We start from the raw sequence: 22,544 nt of genomic DNA, 5'->3' as shown, positions 1-22,544 counted from the left end.
CCTCATCATCTCTCGCCTCGGCTACTGCAACCTCCTGCTCTGTGGCCTCCCTTCTAACACTCTCGCACCCCTCCAATCTATTCTAAACCCTGCTGCCCGACAAATCCACCTGTCCCCCCGCTGTTCCCCGGCATTTGCTCTCTGGCAATCCCTTCACTGGCTCCCCATTACTCAGAGACTCAAGTTCAAGACCCAAACCTTAGTATACAAAGCCATCCACAACCTGTATCCTCCATACATATTGTGACCTAGTCTCCCGGTACTTACCTGCGCGCAACCTCCGATCCTCACAAGATCTCCTTCTCTACTGCCCTCTTATCTCCTCCTCCCACAATCGTATACAAGATTTCTCCCGTGCATCCCCCCTACTCTGGAACTCTCTACCCCAACATATCAGACTCTCGCCTACCGTGCAAACCTCAAAAGGAACCTGAAGACCCACCTCTTCCGACAAGCATACAACCTGCAGTAACCACTTTCCACCATACCGCTGCACGACCAGCTCTACCCCCACCTACTGTATCCTCACTCCTCCCTTGTAGATTGTGAGCCCTCATGGACAGGGTCCTCTCTCCTCCTGTACCACTCGCTGACTCGTTTTGTTCAAGATTATTGTAAGTGTTGTGACAGAGTCACTGGTATGATTTAAGAGGGGAGGTATGTGTCACACAGGTTGCTAGCCTGTGTGAACTGAAACCAATAAACTTTCTGCCAGCATGTTATATGCTGGAGGGTTAACAGTTTATCTTTTGTTTTGCCAAGTAAGGATGTGTTTATTTTGCTGGAGTGCAGTGCTGTTTAATAAAGCCTGCAAAGAAAACCCGGGTTCCTGAGTCTACTTCAGGAAGTGGCCGAGCGAGTCGTCCAACTACAGTTCGTGTGAGAGTGCTGGAAAGATTCCAGGAACACATGTACCTGCAACAGAGACCGGTGGATGTCCTGGGTGAAGGCTGCCAGCCAGCCAGAGAAGCCGGCAGCATGGAAAAGCTCATTAAGCACACGGTGCAGAGCCAACAACAGATGCACCAGCAGAACTTGCAGAGCAAGCAGCAGAGCCAGCAGAGCATGCAGCAGCACCAGAAGACAACCAAACTGTTGCTACAAGAGATCTAGTTGCAGCAAAAGTCGCAGCAGCAGCACCAGCGGGAGAAACAAAAGCATCAGCAAGAGCAGCAACAGCAGATACAGCTTCTGGCGGACGCCATCCAGGGCAGAGCAACCGCCCCACCCCCAGGGCCGACTGATGACTCCCACGTCAGGAAGGAGGTAAGACAGGCTATGAGGAAGATGACACCCGGGGATGATGTAGAAGCCTTTATGACAGTCTTTGAGAGGGTGGCTGATCGGGAGAAACTTCCACCAGAACAGTGGGCAGAGGTTCTGGTGCCATATTTGTCGGGTGAACCCCAAAAGGCATATTATGCCTTGGCACTGCAGGATGCCAAGGAATATGTCAAACTAAAGACAGAGATCTGGGAATGAATATGGTTGTGAGAGCCCAACGAGTACACCACTGGGCATATGCCAGCGACAAAGCCCCTCGCTCGCAGATGTTTGACCTACTGCATCTCATTCAGAAGTGGTTGCAGCCAGAGTCCTCCACTCCGGCCTAGATGGTTGAGCGGGTGGTGATTGATTAGTGCACTCCCTCCCCAAGTCCGTACAGACTTGGGTTGCCCAGGGCGATGCCCAGAATGAAGATGACTTCATCGGCCTGGTAGAGAGGTATCAGGTGGTTGAGAAATCCCTCGGGAAACCAGATATAGTCACTACTCCCCAAAAGGGGACGGGTTCACCACGGAAAAGGTCTAGAGTCACCACTGGGGGGCGTCCCACTCCCACTGAAGGTGCCACAAGCACTGTTGTTAAAGATATAGTCTGTTGGCGGTGTCACAACCCTGGACACGTAGCCGCCTGGTGTCATAAGTCCCCTGAGCCCATGGACTGCAGCCTAGGAAGAAGGGGTTCCTATTATGCTTATCCAGCCTGCAGTACGGACTGCCGACCCGGCGAGGGGCCGCAGGCATGTGCTGTATCCAATAATGGAGTAAACGTGCTTGGATTGTTGGACTCTGGGAATCTGGTGACCTTAATCAGAGCTACCCTTCCCCATCAGTTGATCCCTTTCAAAACAGTGGGCGTTCGGTGCATCCATGGCGACGCCAAGGACTATCCCGTGGCCACAGTGACAGTGGGAACAGACTGTGGAGCCCAGTCCAACGAGGTCGGGGTGGTTAAGGACCTGATACCCATTTTAAATATCAATTGAGTTTGAAATGTTGTGGTTCTACTTAACTAATCACTGACTATTAGATATTATGCTCTGTATCCATGGATCAAATTATCAATGCTTTAACAGTTAGATAAGCTATATGATAATATGCGGTCTGTAATTAAATTTATCTTTGCCATATGGTTTTTGGGGGTGTAATGTGTGGGGGGAGGGGGAACGGGTGGGTTTTGAAGGGCATTGCCAGTTGGGTGATGCCTCAATGTTGTTTATGTGTAATGTTAAAAAAGTCTTTTAATAAAAAGTATCTGATTTTAAAAAAAAAAAGGACCTGATACATCCTGTTATACTGGGCCGTGATTTTTCTTTATTTTGGGACTTGTGGGGGAAGGGAACAGGAATAAGTAGCATGGGAAAAGGCCAGGTCCCTGGAGAAGAACCCCCGACGAAGTCTCAAGTGGATGAGTTCCCACTGTGCACCCTTGCCGGCGATGAGAGCGAGACTGTGATCGAGGAGGCCGACCTCCCTGAGTTAGATGTGTCTGGAGAAAACTTTGGGACTGCTCAAGTTCGGGACCTGACCTTAAAGGGGGTGTTTGACCAGGTTACTGTATGTAATGGGGTTGCCCAAGAGCCGGGGGTCGATACCAGTTTCCCCCACTTTGCAGTTATGGGGGAGTTGTTATACCGGGTGGCTAAACTAAGGGGTGGTGAGACAGTGGAACAGCTGTTACTGCCGGAACATACCGACGGAGGGTACTGGATATGGCACACTCACATATCCTGCGGGGACACATAGGGGTGGAAAAAACTCAGGAGAGAATAATGAGGAGGTTTTATAGGCCAGGATGTTACCAGGAGATCATAACTATTGTAGGTCCTGGCCCACCTGCCAGATAACCACGTCCACCTCCCACTTCCGTAGCCCCTTAGTTCCACTACCTATGATAGAAGTTCCCTTTGAGAGGATTGCCATGGACCTCGTGGGCCCCTCAGTTAAATCGGCCCGGGGCCACCAATATATCTTGGTCATCATGGACTATGCGACCCGGTACCCTGAAGCGGTACCCTTAAGGAACTCGTCCAGTAGGAGCATAGCTCGGGAACTTGTCCACATCTTTGCCAGGACCGGCCTGCCGAAGGAAATCCTGACGGACCAAGGAACCCCATTCATGAGCAAGGTGATGAAGGAGCTGTGTAAAGTGCTACGAATTACCCAGCTGCGAACCTCCATTTACCATCCGCAGAAAGATGGCCTGGTGGAGCACTTTAATTGAAAACAATGCTCAAAAAGGTTTTCGAGAAGCATGGTCGAGACTGGGACTACTTGCTTCCGTTTCTACTGTTTTCCGTCAGGGAAGTTCCCCAAGCCTCCACTGGCTTCTCTCAGTTTGAGCTTCTGTATGGCTGGCATCCAAGGGGTCTCCTAGATATCGCCAAGGAAACCTGGGAGGCCGAGGTCACCCCCCACCAGAGCATCATCGAACATGCTGCCCAGTTACAGGAGAGAATGGCGAAAGTGATGCCCATCGTGAAGGAACATCTCCTCCGGGCGTAGGAAGCCCAGGTGAGGGTGTATAACCAGTCGGCAAGGCTGAGACAGCTCCAGCCTGGGGATCGTATTATGGTTCTCATTCCCACTGTCGAAAGGAAATTCCTGGCCAAGTGGCAAGGCCTGTATGAGGTGGTGGAGAAACTCAGTGAAGTGAACTACCGAGTCCACCAGCCTGGCCGAAGAAAGCCGCACCAAGTAAACCATGAGAACTTGCTGAAGCCGTGGCGGGACCGGGAACCGGTGGAAACTCCTTGCCTTGGAGAAGGCAAGGTGGAAGAGGTCACTATAGCAGAGACTCTATCATTGGCCCAGAAGCAACAATGTCAAGAACTACTACAGCGAAATAGGGAGTTGTTCTCAGAGTTGCCGGGGCATACTGAGGTTGTAGAGCATGACATACTGACAGAGCCACATGTAAGAGTGAATCTGAAGCCGTACCGGATTCCGGAAGCACGGCGGAAGGTGATCTCCGATGAGGTAAAGAGGATGCTAGACCTCGGGGTGATAGAGGAGTCAAAGAGTGGGTGGTCGAGCCCAATCGTCCTCGTGCCAAAACCCAATGGAGAGTGAAGGTTTTGTAATGACTACCGCCGGCTGAATGAGGTGTCCAAGTGTGACGCGTACCCGATGACCCGCGTCGACAAACTCATTGAGAGGCTTGGATCGGCAAGGTACATCACCACTCTTGACCTGATGAAGGGCTACTGGCAGATCCCCATGTCCCAGACGGCCAAGGAGAAGACGGATTTCTCGACACCTGATGGGATGCCGTTCGGACTACAGGGGGCCCCAGCCACCTTCCAGAGGGCTATGGATCGGATCCTAGCCCCACATAAGAAGTATGCCGCAGCCTATCTTGACGACACTGTAGTCTTTAGCCCAGACTGGGCTAGTCATCTTGCTAAGCTACAGGCAGTTCTGGATGCTCTAAGGGAGGCGGGATTTACTATAAATCCAAAAAAATGTGCCGTCGGAAAAGAGGAGGCCAAGTACTTGGGCTATGTCGTTGGAAGAGGAGAAATAAAGCTGCAAGTAAATAAAGTGGAAGCAATCCAGACCTGGTCGAAACCGCTCTCCAAGAAGAAAGTGAGAGCGTTCCTTGGAATGGTGGGATATTACCGGTGGTTTATCCCAAATTTTGCCATGATGGCCGCGCCACTGACAGATCTCCTAAAAGGCACCAGATCAACCATGGTGAAGTGGACGGAGGAAAGAATTTCAACTGTTAAAGTCAGCACTGTGTAAACAGCCAGTCCAGGTCGCACCAGACTTCAAGAAAGAGTTTGTGGTCCAGACAGACGCATTTAGAGGTTGGTCTAGGAGCCATACTCTCTCAAGAGACTAATGGGGAAGAGATCCCATTCTCTATCTGAGACGGAAGCTTTCGTCCTGTGAGAAAAACTACGCAATAGTAGAAAAAGAGTGTTTAGCCATAAAGTGGGCCGTAGATACACTAAGATACTACCTACTAGGCAGGAAGTTTAAATTGGTGTCAGACTATGCCCCGTTGAGATGGTTGATGGAAAAGAGGGGTAAAAATGCCAAGGTAACTAGATGGTTCTTAGTTCTTCAGGACTTCAACTTTCATGTAGAGCATAGGCCCAGAAAGTTACACGGGAATGCTTATGCCCTTTCTAGAATTCCCTGTCTGGTATCAGAAGGTGTCCAAACCCCCGGCTTTGGGCAGAGGGGGGGGATATGTGACAGAGTCACTGTTATGATTTATGAGGGGAGGTATGTGTCACACAGGTTGCTCAGGTTGCTAGCCTGTGTGAACTGAAACCAATAAACTTTCTGCCAGCATGTTATATGCTGGAGGTTTTAACTCACTTAAAGGGAGTGTTTTTAGGGGAGTGACATAGAGATGGGAGGAACGTCATTCCCCATACCTCCACCCCAGGGTGTGGCTGAGCACCGTTTAAATGTTCAGCTCTGTTTTTTTTCTTCTCTGTGTAGTATTTAGAGAGGCAAGGTCTCCAGACTGGACAGCCATAGCTCAGGAGGGAGCTAAAGGGTGGACATAATCTGTGTGGGTAAACCACACACACATATATGGACTGTGCTACAGTTTATCTTTTGGAACCAAAACAAATAAAGTCCAGCGGAGGAACCCTTATTTTGGCATTTTTCTTAAAATCTTTTTATTTATCAACAATCCTTAAAAGAACATCATTCCTTTTTGGACCAGGTATGTACATACAGTGGGCACTTTATGGCAGTATAGAGGACACAGCTGTCTAGGAACAGACTCCGCGTTTGAACCGTATAGGTCTTCTTCTGTTTTGCCAAGTAAGGCTGTGTTTATTTTGCGGGAGTGCAGAGCTTTATGCTGTTTAATAAAGCCTGCAAAGAAAACCCGGGTTCCTGAGTCTACTTCCAGAAGTGGCCAAGCGAGTCGTCCTACCACAGTGTATTTGCTATGTATACCCCTTTTCACGTGTAAAGCGCCATGGAATAAATGGCGCTATAATAATAAATAATAATAATTAAATTATCCTCCTCTGCATCGATTACACTGAAGAGTTTAGTATCATTTGCAAATATTAAAATTCTACTCTGTATGCCCCCTACAAGGTCATTACTAAATATGCTAAAAAGCAGGGCTGTGGTCGGTGTCCATTTTGGTGGAGTCGGAGTCGGTATAAAATGGACCGACTCCAACTCCTAAAATATATAATAAATTGGGTACAGTAGTTAAATGCAGTTTGTGGGGAAAAATTTTTTCATAAGAATTTGGGAAAGTTATGAAATGTCCTATAAATGTTTGTCCTATTCCTGATCTAAGGGTCTAGACTTTTAGCTGTAATGAATCTGTGCTACAGTAAATTTATGACTTAAACATGAGCCATGTATGAGGGAGTCGGAGTTGGTGTCATGGAAATTGAGGAGGCAGAGTCGGAGGTTTGGTTTACCGACTCCACAGCCCTGCTAAAAAGAGGGCCCAATACTGATCCCTGTGGTACTTCACTGTTAACTGTGACCCAATCAGAGTGTGTTCCATTAATGATCAGCTTTATCTTGTCATCTCCACCAAGCATAAAACATACACTGAATGCCCATTTTATTAGAGACACGTTGCCTCCAGCAATTCATCACAATAGGCATTAGAATAGTTATGTAGGAATATTGTCCCATACCGATAGGATGGTGTTTTATTCAGTTTCTGTTTGCATTATTGTGCACCACCTGTACCTCAGAGTGACTGTTGACATCCTGATAGATGGGGTTTTAACACTAATAAGATCCTTTTTCATAAGAATACCCTATTTATTAAATTGTTGGTTGACCATACAAAATACAAGCAATTGTTACCACCCACCTTTCGTGTCTCCCCTATTTCCTCATAGATTGTAAGCTTGCGAGCAGGGCCCTCACTCCTTTTGGTACCTGTTGATTTATGTGATTGTTATTCTGTAATTTAGTTTATTGTCTGTACACTTCCCCTCTAAAATGTAAAGTGCTGCGGAATATGTTGGCGCTATAGAAATAAAAATTATTATTATTATATGCTTTTTTTCTCAATTACAACATATTAACCCCTTTACAACCCAAGGTGGTTTGCACGTTAATGACCAGGCCAATTTTTACAATTCTGACCACTGTCACTTTATGAGGTAATTACTCTGGAATGCTTCAACGGATCCCCCTGATTCTGATATTGTTTTTTCGTGACATATTGTACTTCATGATTGTGGTAAAATTTCTTCGATATCACTTGCGATTATTTGGGAAAAAAACGGAAATTTGGCAAAAATTTTGAAAATTTTGCAATTTTCAAAATTTGAATTTTTATGCTCTTAAATCAGAGAGATATGTCACACACAAAATAATTAATAAATAACATTTCTCACATGTCTACTTTACATTAGCACAATTTTGGAACCAAATTTTTTTTTTATTGGGGAGCTATAAGGGTTAAAAATTGACCAGGGATTTCTCATTTTTCCAACAAAATTTCCAAAACCATTTTTTTAGGGACTACATCATATTTAAAGTCACTTTGAGGGATCTTTATGACAGAAAATACCCAAAAGTGACACCATTCTAAAAACTGCACCCCTCAAGGTGCTCAAAACCACATTCAAGAACTTTATTAACCCTTCAGGTGCTTCACAGGAATTTTTGGAATGTGGAAGAAAAAAATTAACATTTAACTTTTTTCACAAAAATGTTACTTTAGACCCAATTTTTTTAATTTTCGCAGGGGTAACAGGAAAAGAGGGATTTTTGGTACTCACCGTAAAATCTCTTTCTTGGAGCCTTCATTGGGGGACACAGGACCATGGGTGTATGCTGCTGTCGCTAGGAGGTTGACACTATGCAAAAAAAGGAAAATGGCTCCTCCTCCGCAGTATGCACCCGCCTACAGGCACCAAGCTCACCAGTTAGTGGCTAGAGCAGTAGGAGAAGCACAAAATAACCAACTATGTAATGCCCAATGGGGCACAACCATGAAAAACTAAATGAGATGCCCAACAGGGCCAACAGGACATATGTCCAAACACAGGGAGGGTGCTGTGTCCCCCAATGAAGGCTCCAAGAAAGAGATTTTACGGTGAGTACCAAAAATCCATCTTTCTCTATCACTTCATTGGGGGACACAGGACCATGGGACGTCCCAAAGCAGTCCCTTGGGTGGGAGAACAGAAGATAGTCACAGACTAGGTCAGACTTCGGCAACTGCCACCTGCAGGACCTTCCGTCCAAGACTGGCGTCAGCCGAAGAATAAGTGTGGACCTTGTAAAACCTTGAAAAGGTGTGAAGGGAAGACCACGTTGCGGCCTTGCAGATTTGAGAGACCGAAGCCTGATGGCGGAAAGCCCAAGAGGCCCCCACCACCCTGGTGGAGTGAGCCCTAACTCCGGGAGGGGGAGATTTGCCCGAGATGCGATGTGCCTCAAAGATGGTCGAACGTATCCAACGGGCGATGGTTGACTTGGAAGCAGGGAGCCCCTTGTGATGCCCTTCAGGGATGACAAAAAGGGCATCCGAGCGCTGAAGGGAGGCCGTTCTGGAAAGGTACACACGTAGAGCTCTGACCAGGTCCAGATTGTGTAGGGACTTCTCCCGTGGATGCACTGGAGCAGGGCAAAAGGAAGGCAAAACGATGTCCTCATTAATGTGAAAAGCGGAAACCACCTTTGGCAAAAAGGAAGGCACCGGCCTGAGCACTACTTTGTCTTGATGGAACACCAGAAAAGGCGACCGAAATGAGAGGGCTGCGAGTTCTGCAACCCTTCTAATAGAGGTAACAGCCACCAGAAAAGCCACCTTCCAGGAAAGAAGAGAGGCTGGAATGTCCTGAATGGGTTCAAACGGAGGCTGCTGTAGGATGCCTAGGACCAGATTAAGGTCCCATGGTTCCACTGGAGAGCGATAGGGGGGCGCCAGGTGGGCCACCTCTTGTAGAAAGGTCCTGACCTGAGGACGGCTAGCTAAGTTACGTTGGAATAGAATGGACAATGCCGAAACTTGGCCCTTGAGAGTGCTGAGAGATAGTCCCGCCTCTAGGCCAGACTGAAGAAAGGCCAAAATGACTGGCAAAGAAAAGGACATAGGAGTTAGCTGATCTTGTTCGCAGTGACGAAAAAAGGCTCTCCAAGTTCTGTGGTATATGTGCGAGGTAGCGGGTTTTCTGGCGTTAATTAGGGTCTGAATGACATTGTCAGTAAAGCCCGCCATCTTCAACACCGCGGCGTCAACGGCCATACCATTAAATTCAGAGAATGAGAACGCTGATGAAGAATAGGACCCTGAGAAAGGAGGTCCGGACGGTCTGGTAGTCTCCAGGGGGAGTCGACAAGCAGATTTATCAGATCTGCGTACCAGACGCATCTGGGCCCACTAGGAGAACTGGTACTCCCTATGTCTTGACCTACTTTATGACTCGAGGGATCAAAAGGTAGAGGTGGAAAGAGATAGGGCAGTTGGAACTGTGACCATGATATGACTAGCGCGTCCTGGGCGATTGCTGCCGGATCGCGGGACCGAGCTACAAAGGCCGGAACCTTGTGGTTTAACCGGGACGCCATGAGGTCGACATCCGGCGTGCCCCACCGTAAGCAGATTTGGTGAAACACCTCGGGATGGAGAGACCATTCTCCTGAGGCGAGGCCCTGCCGACTGAGAAATTCGGCCGCCCAGTTGTCGACCCCTGGAATGTGGACTGCTGAGATTGCCGGGACCATCTTCTCGGCCCAAAGTAGCACTCTTGCCACCTCTTTTAGGACGGGCTTGCTGCACGTTCCTCCCTGATGGTTTATGTATGCCACTGCCGCGCCATTGTCCGATTGTACACGGACTGGGAACCCTGCCAGGATCTTCTGCCAGTGACGCAACGCCAGGTAAATCGCCCTTATCTCCAGAATGTTGATGGGGAGAGAGACTTCGTGGGGACTCCACCGGCCTTGGACCGTGTGTTGTAGAAAAACTGTCCCCCAACCGATGAGACTGGCATCGGCCGTGACCACCTGCCAGCGAAGCGGAAGGAATGATCTCCCGGGTCTGAAGGAAGAAGGGCGGGACCACCAGGTTAGCGACCGTCTTACTTAACGAGGCAACTTGATGCGTCGATCTAGAGATGACGGATTCTTGTCCCAAGCTGAGAGAAGGGCTAGTTGAAGGGACCGGGTATGGAACTGGGCAAACGGAACTGCCTCCATGGCTGCTACCATCTTTCCCAGAACACTCATGCATAGGCGAAGGGAGTGTGGACCTGGGTCGGAGAGGATGTGGATTCCTTGTCGTAGGGAGTTCATCTTTTCCCTTGGAAGGAGGACCCGGGCACGGGTCGTGTCGAACTGCATCCCTAGGAAGGTTAAGCGTTGGGATGGAACCAGGGAGGATTTGTCCGTGTTGATCAGCCAGCCTAACCGGGAGAGAGTGTTCAAGGTGATCTGGAGACTGTGGAGACAGTCCCTGAACGTGGGGCCTTTGATTAACAGGTCGTCGAGGTAGGGTATGATTACAATTCACCTTGTTCGAAGAATGGCCATAACTGTAGCCATCACCTTCGTGAAAACCCTCGGGGCTGTGGCGAGGCCGAAGGGGAGGGCAGTGAACTGGTAATGCGCGTTCTTGAAGGAAAAGCGTAGGAACTTCTGGTGTGACGCGCATATTGGGATGTGAAGGTATGCATCCTGAATGTCCACTGAACATGGATATTCCCCGGCCTCCATTGAGGCGATTACCGACCTGAGGGACTCCATCCTGAACTGTCGGATGCGTACGTGTTGGTTTAGCTGTTTGAGGTCCATAATCGGACGTAGTGAGCCGTCCTTTTTTGGGACGACGAAGAGATTTGAGTAAAAACCGGAAAACCTTTCCTGAACGGGAACTGGGACTATGACTCCTGAGCGTAGAAGAGAAGTGATGGCTTGGAGGAAACCGGGAAGCAGAGATGGTTGTTGGGGGCGGGACCTGAGAAAACGTGATCGTGGGCTGGAATCAAACTCGATTTTGTAGCCGGAAGTCACAATTTCTTTGACCCAGGCATCCTCTATTGCCGGGAGCCAAGAATCTGTGAACAGAAGGAGACGGCCGCCCACCCTGGGAGAAGTCCCAGGTGGGAGTGACCCGTCATGTTGTGGAAAACCTGTTGGATCGAGATCGTGATCCAGAGGACTTGGAGGAGCGACTCTTTGGGCGCCAGTTAGGCGTGGGCCTAAAGGAGGGTTTACGACTGTCCCGCTGTGCTGGAGTACGGTCCTTTTGAGAGGAGGGGTTCGGTTGAGCGAACTGACGAAAGGACCGGAACTGAAGGGGGCGTCTCCTAGGAAAAGGGCGTTTGGGTCTGGGCTGGGGGAGGGAGGTGCTCTTACCCCTGGTAGCATCAGAGATGATCTGATCTAGCTTGGAGCCAAACAGCCTGGAACCTTGAAAAGGAAGATTAGTTAGAGATCTTTTGAAAGCCGGGTCGGCGTTCCAGGCTTTAAGCCAAAAAAATTCTACGTAAGGCAACGAAATTACTGGAAACCCGGGCTGAGCATGCAGCGGAGTCGAGGGACGCCGTTAGCAGATATTTCCCGGCGTGGCCGATTTGATCAGCTAAGTCGGCGAGATCTTTCGGGGAGGCCCCTGCTAGGATGCCCTGTCTGAGCTGTTTGGCCCATGCGGACACCGCTTTTGATACCCAAGTTGAGGCGAAGGAAGGGCACAGAGAGGTGCCCGCAGCCTCAAAGGCTGACTTAGAGAGGGCCTCAACTTGTCTATCCGTGGTATCCTTAAGGGAGGAACCGTCTGGAAGGGACAGCACCTTGAACCCCCAGGTGCCTCACAGAAGTTTATAACATTGAGCCGTAAAAATAAAATTTTCACATTTTTCCCACAAAAATGTTTTTCATCCCCCACTTTTCATAAGGGTAACAGAAGAAATTGCACTATGCAGTTTGTTGTGCAATTTATCCAGCGTTAGCAGATACCCCATATGTGGGGGAAAACCACTGTTTGGGTGCGCGGCAGGGATCGGAAGGGAAGGAGCGCCATTTGACTTTTTGATTGTAAAATTTGCTTGAATAATTAGCGGATGTGCCCCTGATGTGCCTAAACAGTGGAAACCCCCCACAAGTGACACCATTTTGGAAACTAGACCCCTCAGGGAACTTATCTAGATGTGTGGTGAGCACCTTGAACCCCCAAGTCCTTTACAGAAGTTTATAACATGGAGCCGTGAAAATAAAAAAATCTAACTTTTTCCACAAAAATTATGTTTTAGCCCCAATTTTTTGATTTTCACAAGGGTAAGAGGAGAAAATGGACCCCAAAAACTTTTGTGCAATTTCTCCTGAGTACGCCAATACCCCATATGTGGGGAAAATACAGTGTTTGGGCGCACGGTAGACTTCATCAGGGAAGGAGCACTGTGTGACTTTTTGAATGCAAAATCGGCTGGAATCGAGAGCGGACGCCATGTCGCGTTTGGAGAGCCCCTGATGTGCCTAAATAGTGGAAACTCCCCACAAGTGACCCCATTTTGGAAACTACACCCCTCAAGGATTTTATTAAGGGGTATAGTTAACATTTTGAACCCAGAGGTACAACACAGAATTTGATAACATTAGGTCATCATATTGAATAAGTTGTCATTAGTCTTGAGAGCAAGTGCTCACTACTTGTGTTTGCATCGGGTACTCAGGTATGCACTACGTATCACAGGTGCTCAAGTGAAATGCTTGAGTCCCCGCCCGCATGTTTCACGGTTATTAGACACCCCAAAAAAAACATGCGGGGATCGCTCGTGCATGGCAGGCAATCCCCGCGAGGTTTTTTTGGCCGCGAAGCATATGGGGCGGAGACTCGAGCACCCGCGATACTCAATGCATACTTGAGCACCCGATGCAAACTCAAGTAGCGAGCACTTGCGTTCAACACTAGTTGCCATATCGTCACCTTTTTTTTTTTCTTTTTTTTTACTTTTGAAAAAAAAAAAAAAACAACCCTAACCCCAACCCTAACCCTACCCTAGCCCAACCCTAACCCCAACCCTAACATTAGCACAACCTTAACCCCAACCCTAGCCCTAGCGTTTATTTGTTCCTAGTGCAGTATAAGTGATTAGACGACCTTATTCTTCGGGTCGGTGCGACTACAGCCATACCAGAATCATATCGGGTTTTTATGATTGACAGCTGTCACACACTAAAAGACACATATTTTGTAAAATCTAGTTTTTGCATCGCCATATTTTGAGAGCTATAATTTTTCCATATTTTGGCCGCCAGAGTCATGTGACGGCTTTTTTTTTGTGGGATGAGTTCACGTATTTATTGGTACCATTTTCAGGCATGTGACATTTTTTGATCGCTTTCTATTCCAGCTTTTGGGAGGCAGAATAAACAAAAACCAACAATTCAGGAATTGTTTTTTTTTAATTTTTTTTATTCTTCTCCGCGTGTGGTAAAATTGATAAGGTAGCTTTATTCTTCGGGTCAGTACATTTACAGCGGTACCACATTTATATAGTTTTTCTATGTTTTGGCGCTTTTACACAATAAAAGCTATTTTATCGAAAAAATTATTTTTTTGCATCGCTTTATTCTGAGAGCTATAACTTTTTAATTTTTCGGATGATGGCAGCTTGTTTTTTGCAGGACAAGATGACGTTTTCAGTGGTACCATTTTTATTTATATTCGTCTTTTTGATCGCGTGTTATTCCATCTTTTGTTTGGCGGTATGATGATAAAGCATTGTTTTTTGCTTCTTTTTTTTTTTTTTTTTTTTTTACCGTGTTCACTGAAGGGGTTAACTAGTGGGACAATTTTATAGGTCAGGTCGTTCCGGACTTGGCGATACCAAATATGTGTACTTTTATTGTTTGTCTGTTTGTTTGTTTTTTCATAATAATATTTATTGATGGGTACATTATATTTTTATTTTTGGTGGATTATTATTTTTTTTTTTTAAAAATTCACTTTCTGACAGTTTTTTTTTTTGTTTACTTTGTCCCACTATGGGACTTTCACTTTTTTTATTCTGATCGCCTGCATAGCATAGGGATGGAGCACCATCCCTGTGCTATACAAGCTATCAACGCTGCACAGTGAGAAGATAGTTTGGTCATGTACTGCGCATGACCAAAAAATCTTCCTGCTGTCTGGTGACCCGGATGTTGTCATGACGACATCGGGTCGTCATGGCAACATCCGGGAAGCCACGGCAGACAGCGCTGGAGGCCGGAAGAGGAGGCGAGTATACCGATCACCTCACCTTAGCCACCGCAATGCTGCGATCAACTTCGATCGCAGCATTGCGGGGCTTAATGTGTCGAGAGCGGTGTGGGACCGCTCCCTCCACATAGTACCGGGTGTCAGCTGTGACAATCAGCTGACACCCGGCGGCGATCGCACCCGCACAGCCTGTGTGCGCGTGCGATCGCCATGACGTACTAATACGGGTCAGGCCCTTAAAGCCCAGGGCACTGACGCGTATTAATACGTCATGGGCTTTAAAGGGGTTAAGGACACTTGAAGGAAGCAAATGTCAAAATCCCACAAACCTGCCAGTTTTTAAAATACTGGCACTGACAGTGATGACCATGTCATTACTGAAGTTGCTCTTGGCATTCTGTGGAGGATTCACACTGAACACTTCATTATATGCTGCACTCAGCGATCACAGTTCTAATTTCTAGAAGATTACATTGGAATGGGGCTGGTGTCTCTAATAAACTAGTCATTCAGTGTATAGTACTGGTGGATAAATCAAGACTAAACACAATACCTTCACAACCTTCTACACATCATAGAGGAGATCTCCTGACACCTCCTTTCCATCTACCTGATGATCCTGAGGAACATTGGGAGTTTCTTGTTTACAGTCCTGTGGAAGAAGAGGACGGGGACATCTCTCTGGTGGTGTCTTCTTACTGGATAGAACTGGAGGAAACACATACAGGGACTGAATTCATTTTTTAAATACAGATAATTATAGACCATGTGTATTTAGTCCTGTCTATTACCTGGTGATGTGAAGGGCTGGGGAACCTCCATCATGACGTCCTTGTACAGATATTTGTGTCCTTCTAAATACTCCCACTCCTCCATGGAGAAATAGACGGTGACATCCTGACACCTTATAGGAACCTGACACATACAATGATACCGTCATCCCCCCGATCCCTTCATAGCGTTACTGTATAATGTCCCAGCATTCCCAGCAGTGTCACCTCTCCAGTCAGCAGCTCAATCATCTTGTAGGTGAGTTCTAGGATCTTCTGGTCATTGATGTCCTCATGTATCAGGGGGTGAGGTGGGGGCCCCGTGATTGGGCTCAGGGGTCTTCCCCATCCCTCAGACACAGGGTCCTGACAGCGTTCACTAGAGGTCTTCTTCACTACTGTGTAATCCTGGTTATGGAGAGACACATTAATAAATCTCACTACAGACATTTCCAGAGTCCTCACCTCTCCAGTTCTGTCCATCTGTTATTCCCATAGATAAGAATGATGTAATGTGACGTCATCAGAATCTCTCACCTCTCCAGTAAGCCGGAAGAGGATCTCTAGGGTGAGGTGTAATATCCTCTCCGCCATCTTGTCCCTGTCTCTATCCATCCTTGATGGGTCAATCAGGAAAATTCTCTTATATAGAAGATCTCCACTGAGAGGATCCGATATTGTAGGGACCTGAATGGGGAGAAGATGACGATGTAACATCATAAAGATCCCATGTAAGAAATCTCAGAATAACACAGAATCACATTATAGTCACATACAGAGATTTATCACATTATATCTTCAATCTAGAACCAAAAAGACAGAACAAATCTAAAAGAAAAATCTAAAATATCTGAATCTTTAGTAAGTATTTCATAAAAACAAGACAAAGTTCTTAAAAGGACCTGTCACCAGTTCAAAAGTAGCCTTCTGTTGCTCTTATTTTATTCCTGCGGCTCCCCAGAGTTTTCCATTTTTGCTTTTTTAAATTCCCCTGTATGGTTCCTGAGATATGAGCCTTTGTATTTAGTGCACATTTTTTGTCTTAAGAAAAGGGGCGTGGCTCAGATAAATAATGCATACAACCTAAAGACACATCCCAACAAGAGCATACTGTGAGTCACACCCCTTTGGTAAAAACCTTAAAAATTAGCACTAAGTAGAAAGGTCCATATCTCTGGAACTGTAAGGCAGAATTTAAGAAACAGAAAACTCAGGTGAGTGGCGGAAATAAAATAAGAGAAAAACTGGCCATTTTTGACCTGGTGATAATTCCTTTTTAAAATACAAGGAACATCCACACAGAGCAGGACAACAGAACCGGGGACGTCAGTAACTGATAATGATAGAATATTAACTTTTTTCAGACATCTGACATACATTTACTACGCAGCAGGAATAGGCAACCATGTATAATTGCCGCGTGAATGAGTAAAAGTGTCTGCTGTTCTTGACAGCGGACAATCTCAACTTATCTTTGTTAGAACTCTCCTGTTAGGTTTTTTCTATCTTGCTGGTCACATGACCTTTTTTGCCTATTTAATCCTGCTCTGCCCTCCTGGCCTTGCTGGACTTCATTGTAATGTCTACTCTTAAGTTAGCCTGGTGCTTAGTTACCTTTCTCAGTCTGTTTAGCTTGGTCTTCGGACCTTTATGTTCTATGTTGTGTGTTTGTCTTTTACTGCTACAATTTCTGCTAGGAGGTGTCCAACTTTATCCCAGTCCCTAGTTCTTGTAGGGATCCCTCCCTTGCATCTATAGGTCTTCGTACAGACTAGCTGAGGACTTTAGCGGGTCTGATCGCAGGATCAGGTTCCCCGTTACATCGTAGGGATCTAGCTTAGTTCTATTGTAGGGACAGATCTCCTTTCTTTCCTTAGAGCTTGTAGCAGATCATAACAATCGTCCAGGTGAATTTGTGTTCCACTGAATCGTGATTGCTGTCAATAGCTCGTCAATTTTGACAGGCAAATTATATATTTTTTGCCCTGAAATGCAAAAAAACTCTATGTAAAGTCTGTCTGAAGCAGTTCAAAATAGCTACCATGCACAAATGTGGCACTAAGCACTCTGTCCAACTGGTCTCGGAGGAACCGTAACCTTTATCCTTTATACCCTACAAAAGGGACTGGACTTATAATGGAACCACTTGGGTTGTGTCCCCAGAGTAGCTGTCGGCAAATGAAACAAGCCTAAAGCAAGGATGATCAAACTAGCTGGGTCAATAGCAATAACGATCGATTAGGGACAAAATCAAGAGATAAAACAGTAGTCAGAGGAATAGCCAAGGTCAGATTTTAGGAGATACCAGATGCTGAGAGATTAAGTAGCGTGTGATCCGTGATGGTGTTAACATTTTGTTGACGGACTTTTGCTTTCTATCAGTTATTGATTTTTTACACTTGCATCATATGACCAATGAGAGCTGATCACAGACACACATTACTGATTGGTATCTGTACTAAAGTTTTGGTGCCGTTAGTTTTTGGAATAATTTTAAAAAAGGAAAATCTGAAAAGTATATAATGGTTAGTACAAACTATAATAGTTTTTTATCACAAAATTCAAGGTATACACATGACACGTAAAAAAAAGTGCAAAGACGCTCAGGTCACGCAAATTTTCCCATTTTTCCTCACTGGTCTAATTTCCATAAAGAGATGCATCGATCATAGGGGGTAGGGGTCTGTTATTTACTGGCTGTTCAGTGTATAAGCAACAACCACAGGAAAAAAGACCCCTAAAAAATAGCTTTTATTATTAAGTCTAAAAAGGACTGAAAAAATCCATACACGAACAACAATAATCCTCAAAAAAAACTTAAAAAAATGGGACATCAAATTCAGATCTTGTACCGACACGAAGGATTACAGATTAATACTGTCCCTGTTTTGTCCATAATTCATCTCCCTTCCTGACAGCGGAGGTTGGCACCCTAATTTGTACTTTGTGGCGCCCCCGCTCCACGTCGGTTCCCTTAAGTCCCTACAAAGACCCTCTTCAAAATATTTAAAAAAAACACAATGGTAAGAAGAGGGTAGAAAAGTAAGTGAACGTATAGGTTTTTAGAAGCCGGTATATAATAATAAATATGACCAAACCTGTTCAATGGGACAGATGCCAGCAACTGGAGACCAAAATAGGTGATTAATCCTAGTATTGCTTAAATAAAATTAATTCATAGATAGTTAGCAACTAATATCCTGATGCATTACAGTGATCCACTACACAGCTATCCTGATCAATCTCTCTTGAATAATAAATCTCCAGTGTGGATTCCACACAGATTGTTGCTGATTAATTAGGACCTTCTTTATATATTTGTTGACTGGTTGTTTAACTGTTCAGTGTATAATACTGGTGGATAAAACAAAACTGAGCACAAGACCTTCACAGCCTTCTACACATCATAAGGAAGATCTCATTGTAAAATTGCTGGAAGGAAATGAGAGCGAAAAATAGGGCTTTAACTGATAAAACCAGTGTCGATAAGATAGGTTTTAAACTCACCTTTACAGGTTGCCTCCTGCAACCTTATGTATGCTCATACCAGCCGCTGCACACCGCAGATCAAAAAAGACCAGAGGAAAAAGACAAGTGAGTTTCGAATGTTTTTTCCTGCGCTGCTGGTACACCACGTGGAGAGAACATCTCAGGAATCCAGAGTTTGCATTAAGGATTTTATTTCTGTTTTTCACACTGTTATAATCAACGCATTTCAAAGTCATGCTGCGGAAATTTCCGCTGCGGATTATCATTGCGGAAAAAAACGCAGCACTACCAATTATTTTGCGGAAGTGCTGCGTTTTCGCCGCTTTGACTTGCATTAGAAAGCGCCAATTCAGCAAGACTGCATCTGTACTTGCGGATGGTACCCGGGTGTGGAGTAGAGGAGAGTCTCATCCACACCCAGGTACCATTAAAAAAGCTGTAAAAAAATAATAAAATAAAAAATAAATGTATACTTACCTTCTGGCGGCCCCCGATGCGCTTCTCCTTGCTTCCCGGCACTTCGCGATGGAATGAAGGACCTGCGCTGATGTCACAGTCATGTGACGAGTCATGTGACGGGTCACGCGATGCTGACGTCGGCAGGTCCTTCAGTCTACCACTGCCGGCAGCCGGGACCGAGCGAAGCAAGACAGTGCGGCCCATCGGAGGATAAGTATATATATATATTTTTTTTGACATTCTCTCGGGTCACACTATATAAATCCATGCTGGTTGCATGGATTTATATAATGTGACCAAGTTGTCAAGCACTTTCCAAGTGATGCTAAAATCGCTTGGAAAGCGCTTGTCAACCCGCATGCGAAAATGCATGTGAAGAACGCTTCACATCCACATGTCCCTGGCAGGAAAACGCATGTACAATCCGCATGTACAATCCGCATGCGTTTTTTTCTGCCAGGGAGATGCAGAAACGCTCAGGAAAAAATCCTGAGCATTTCTGCATCGTGGGCACATAGCCTTAGAGTCGATCCACGGAACTAGATATACATCCTTTATCAGTGCGGTTCACGCTTAGTCCACAGCACCATTGATAATTTCTGTCAGTCTCATTTATTAGGAACAAGAAGAAAGGGGAATGAAAAAATGAAAACCTGTTAAAAACACTTCCAGACAGTCCATTTGCTGGTAAATGCTGGTGAGTCACGATCCCATGGACTAGTGAATCCTGACCTGTCGGTCATGTTAACACTTAGTCCGTAGCACCACTGGCCATTTCTGTTAGTCTAACAAACTAGGAGACGGAGGAGGGGGTTTTGAGAGATAAGAGAAGAAATGGGAAATCATTAACTAGCACTCCTGGTGAGCGCACGCTTTTATACTAATTCCCGCACTACTTAAAATCAGTAATGTCGGAGAGCCGGACAGAGATTAAAAAAATTAGATCCTGTTCCTCCACTGAAATTTCATTATTTATTTTGTAAAAAAAAGGGGGAAAAAAACTTGAACTTTACCTACTCATGGTTTTACCAGTAAAAATGAAGCGGACCCGGCTACATTAAAAACTCACAGCATTTACTGTTATTTTAATACAGTGTTTTGCAAAGGGAACTATATACAGGGCATGAGGACTCTCCTTTAATTTACAGAAATTATCAATGGTGCTGTGGACTAAGCGTGAACTTCACTGATAAAAGGTATATATCTAGTTCAGTGGATCGAATCTAATAGACAATTGTAGTATAGATTTTTGTGAATCATCATTCGTATTTTTTCTTCTTTTGTTCTCTTTCCTTTTTGTGTTTAGTCATAAAGACTGATGTTAAATGCGTATGACATTGGTTTCCAATGATATTATATTAGTGCTCCAAATGCTTTTTGAGTATACTATATGACAAGTGATGAACTCTGATACTTGCCCTATGATGTGGTTCCTTTGAACATCCCTCCCCTTGCTTGTCTTTTTCTCTTTTGAGAAAGTATATACACTGTGTTCCAAATTATTATGCAAATAATATTTTCTCAGATTTTCCCAAATTACCTATATGAATTGCAGTCATTGTAATTTTCCAGTCAAATAACTATTAGAGTACAATTGAAAGGTTTTTGTACAAACTGCCTATGATAACAGTATATTTTTAAAAAAATAAAAAACTCAAACTGCACTCAAAATGCATGTTCCAAATTATTATGCACAGCAGAGTTTTCAACCTTTTCATTTTAATAAAGAACAAAAAATGGTCATTTTTGAAATTATAAGCATTAGCAGGTTATTAGAAACTGAAATCAAACAGTTTTCAACTCAAAACTTTATTCTAGGTGATGTTACATTTGCACATAGGACCCCTTGTTCGAAAGGAGCTTCTGAACTCTCTCGTCCATTGAATTTGTCAGGTTTTGGATGGTTTCTGCTTCAATTGTTTTGCATGAGGACAGAATACCCTCCCAGAGCTGTTGCTTACATGTGAACTGCCTCCCGCCATCATAGACACTCCTTTTGATGATGCTCCAGAGGTTCTCAATGGGGTTGAGGTCAGGGGAGCATGGAGGCCACACCATAAGTTTGTCCCCTTTTATGCCCATAGCAGCCAGAGATGCAGATGTGTTATGTGCAGCATGAGATGGTGCATTATCATGCATGAAAATGATCTTGCTGCGGAATGCACGGTTCTTCTTCTTGAACCATGGCAGGAAGTGCTGTTTGAGAAACTCAACATACATTATGGAGTTCATCTTTACCCCTTCAGGGATCCTAAAGGGGCCGACAATCTCTCTCCCCATGATTCCAGCCCAAAACATTACTCCACCTCCTCCTTGTTGGCGCCATAGCCGTGTTTGCATGGGGTGTCCATCAACCAGCCATCTGGACCATCGAGCGTTGCACGGCACTCATCGGTGAACAAAACAGTTTTGAAGTCCGTCTTCATGTATTGTTTGGCCCACTGGAGCCGTTTCTGCTTGTGTGCAGTGGATAGAGGAGGTCGACAGGATGGCTTAAGCACAGCTACAAACCTCTGAAGGACCCTGCATCTTGTTGTTCGGGGGACGTTGGAGGCACCAGCAGCTTCAAAAACTTGTCTGCTGCTATGACAAGGCTTTTTTGCCGCTGCTCTTTTAAACTGACGTAATTGCCTGTAGGAAAGAGTCCTCAATTTTCCCTTATCAGCACGCACACGTGTGTACTGTGAATCAGCTACATACTTCTTGATTGTGCAATGATCAGGATGAAGTGTCTTGGCAATGTTGATCGTAGTCATGCCTTGACCTAAACACTCCACAATTTGTTGCTTCTCAGCAGCAGACACATCCTTTTTCTTTCCCATATTGGCAGAAAATGTAGGCTGCTTAATAATGTGGGACAGCCTTCTTCCAAAGGTTGGAGGAAGTGATCTATGATTCTACATATGTCTTCACACAAGCTACCGTTGCCTGAAATGATGGGTGCTATCAAAAATTAACATACAACCCACTGACTCAATATCAGTCTCAATTAATAGAGATATTGGAGAAAGCATTGGAAGACAATTTTATACCCAAAAGATTGGTAGACTTGATTAAGAGGACATGACCAAAACTGTCAACTTTTTATTTATTGCCGAAACTACACAAAGATCAGTTGGATCCACCGGGGAGACCCATCATTTCAGGCAACGGTAGCTTGTGTGAAGACATATGTAGAATCATAGATCACTTCCTCCAACCTTTGGTACATACTTTACCATCCTACATTAAAGACTCAACTGAAGCCCTGAAAAGACTAGACTCAATACAACTGGAAGCTGGATCTATTATGGTGACCACGGATGTTGAGGCCTTGTATTCCTCAATCAAGCATGATGACGGGCTTAGAGCAGTATCTCTGTTTATGGAAGAAAG

At 45.4% G+C, this 22,544-nt stretch overlaps 1 protein-coding gene across 1 annotated transcript in view; it reads right to left on the bottom strand.

Moving 5' to 3' along the window:
* LOC141272036 (uncharacterized) overlaps positions 1 to 22,544 on the bottom strand; it is a 242,984-nt gene that overhangs the window by 14,216 nt on the left and 206,224 nt on the right. The window lies entirely within an intron of this gene.

Source organism: Phyllobates terribilis, unplaced genomic scaffold (genome assembly GCF_046119375.1).
Source record: "Phyllobates terribilis strain yellow unplaced genomic scaffold, ASM4611937v1 Scaffold_5__5_contigs__length_657084704, whole genome shotgun sequence".
NCBI lineage: Eukaryota > Metazoa > Chordata > Amphibia > Anura > Dendrobatidae > Phyllobates > Phyllobates terribilis.
This window is presented reverse-complemented; position numbering and strand designations above follow the sequence as displayed.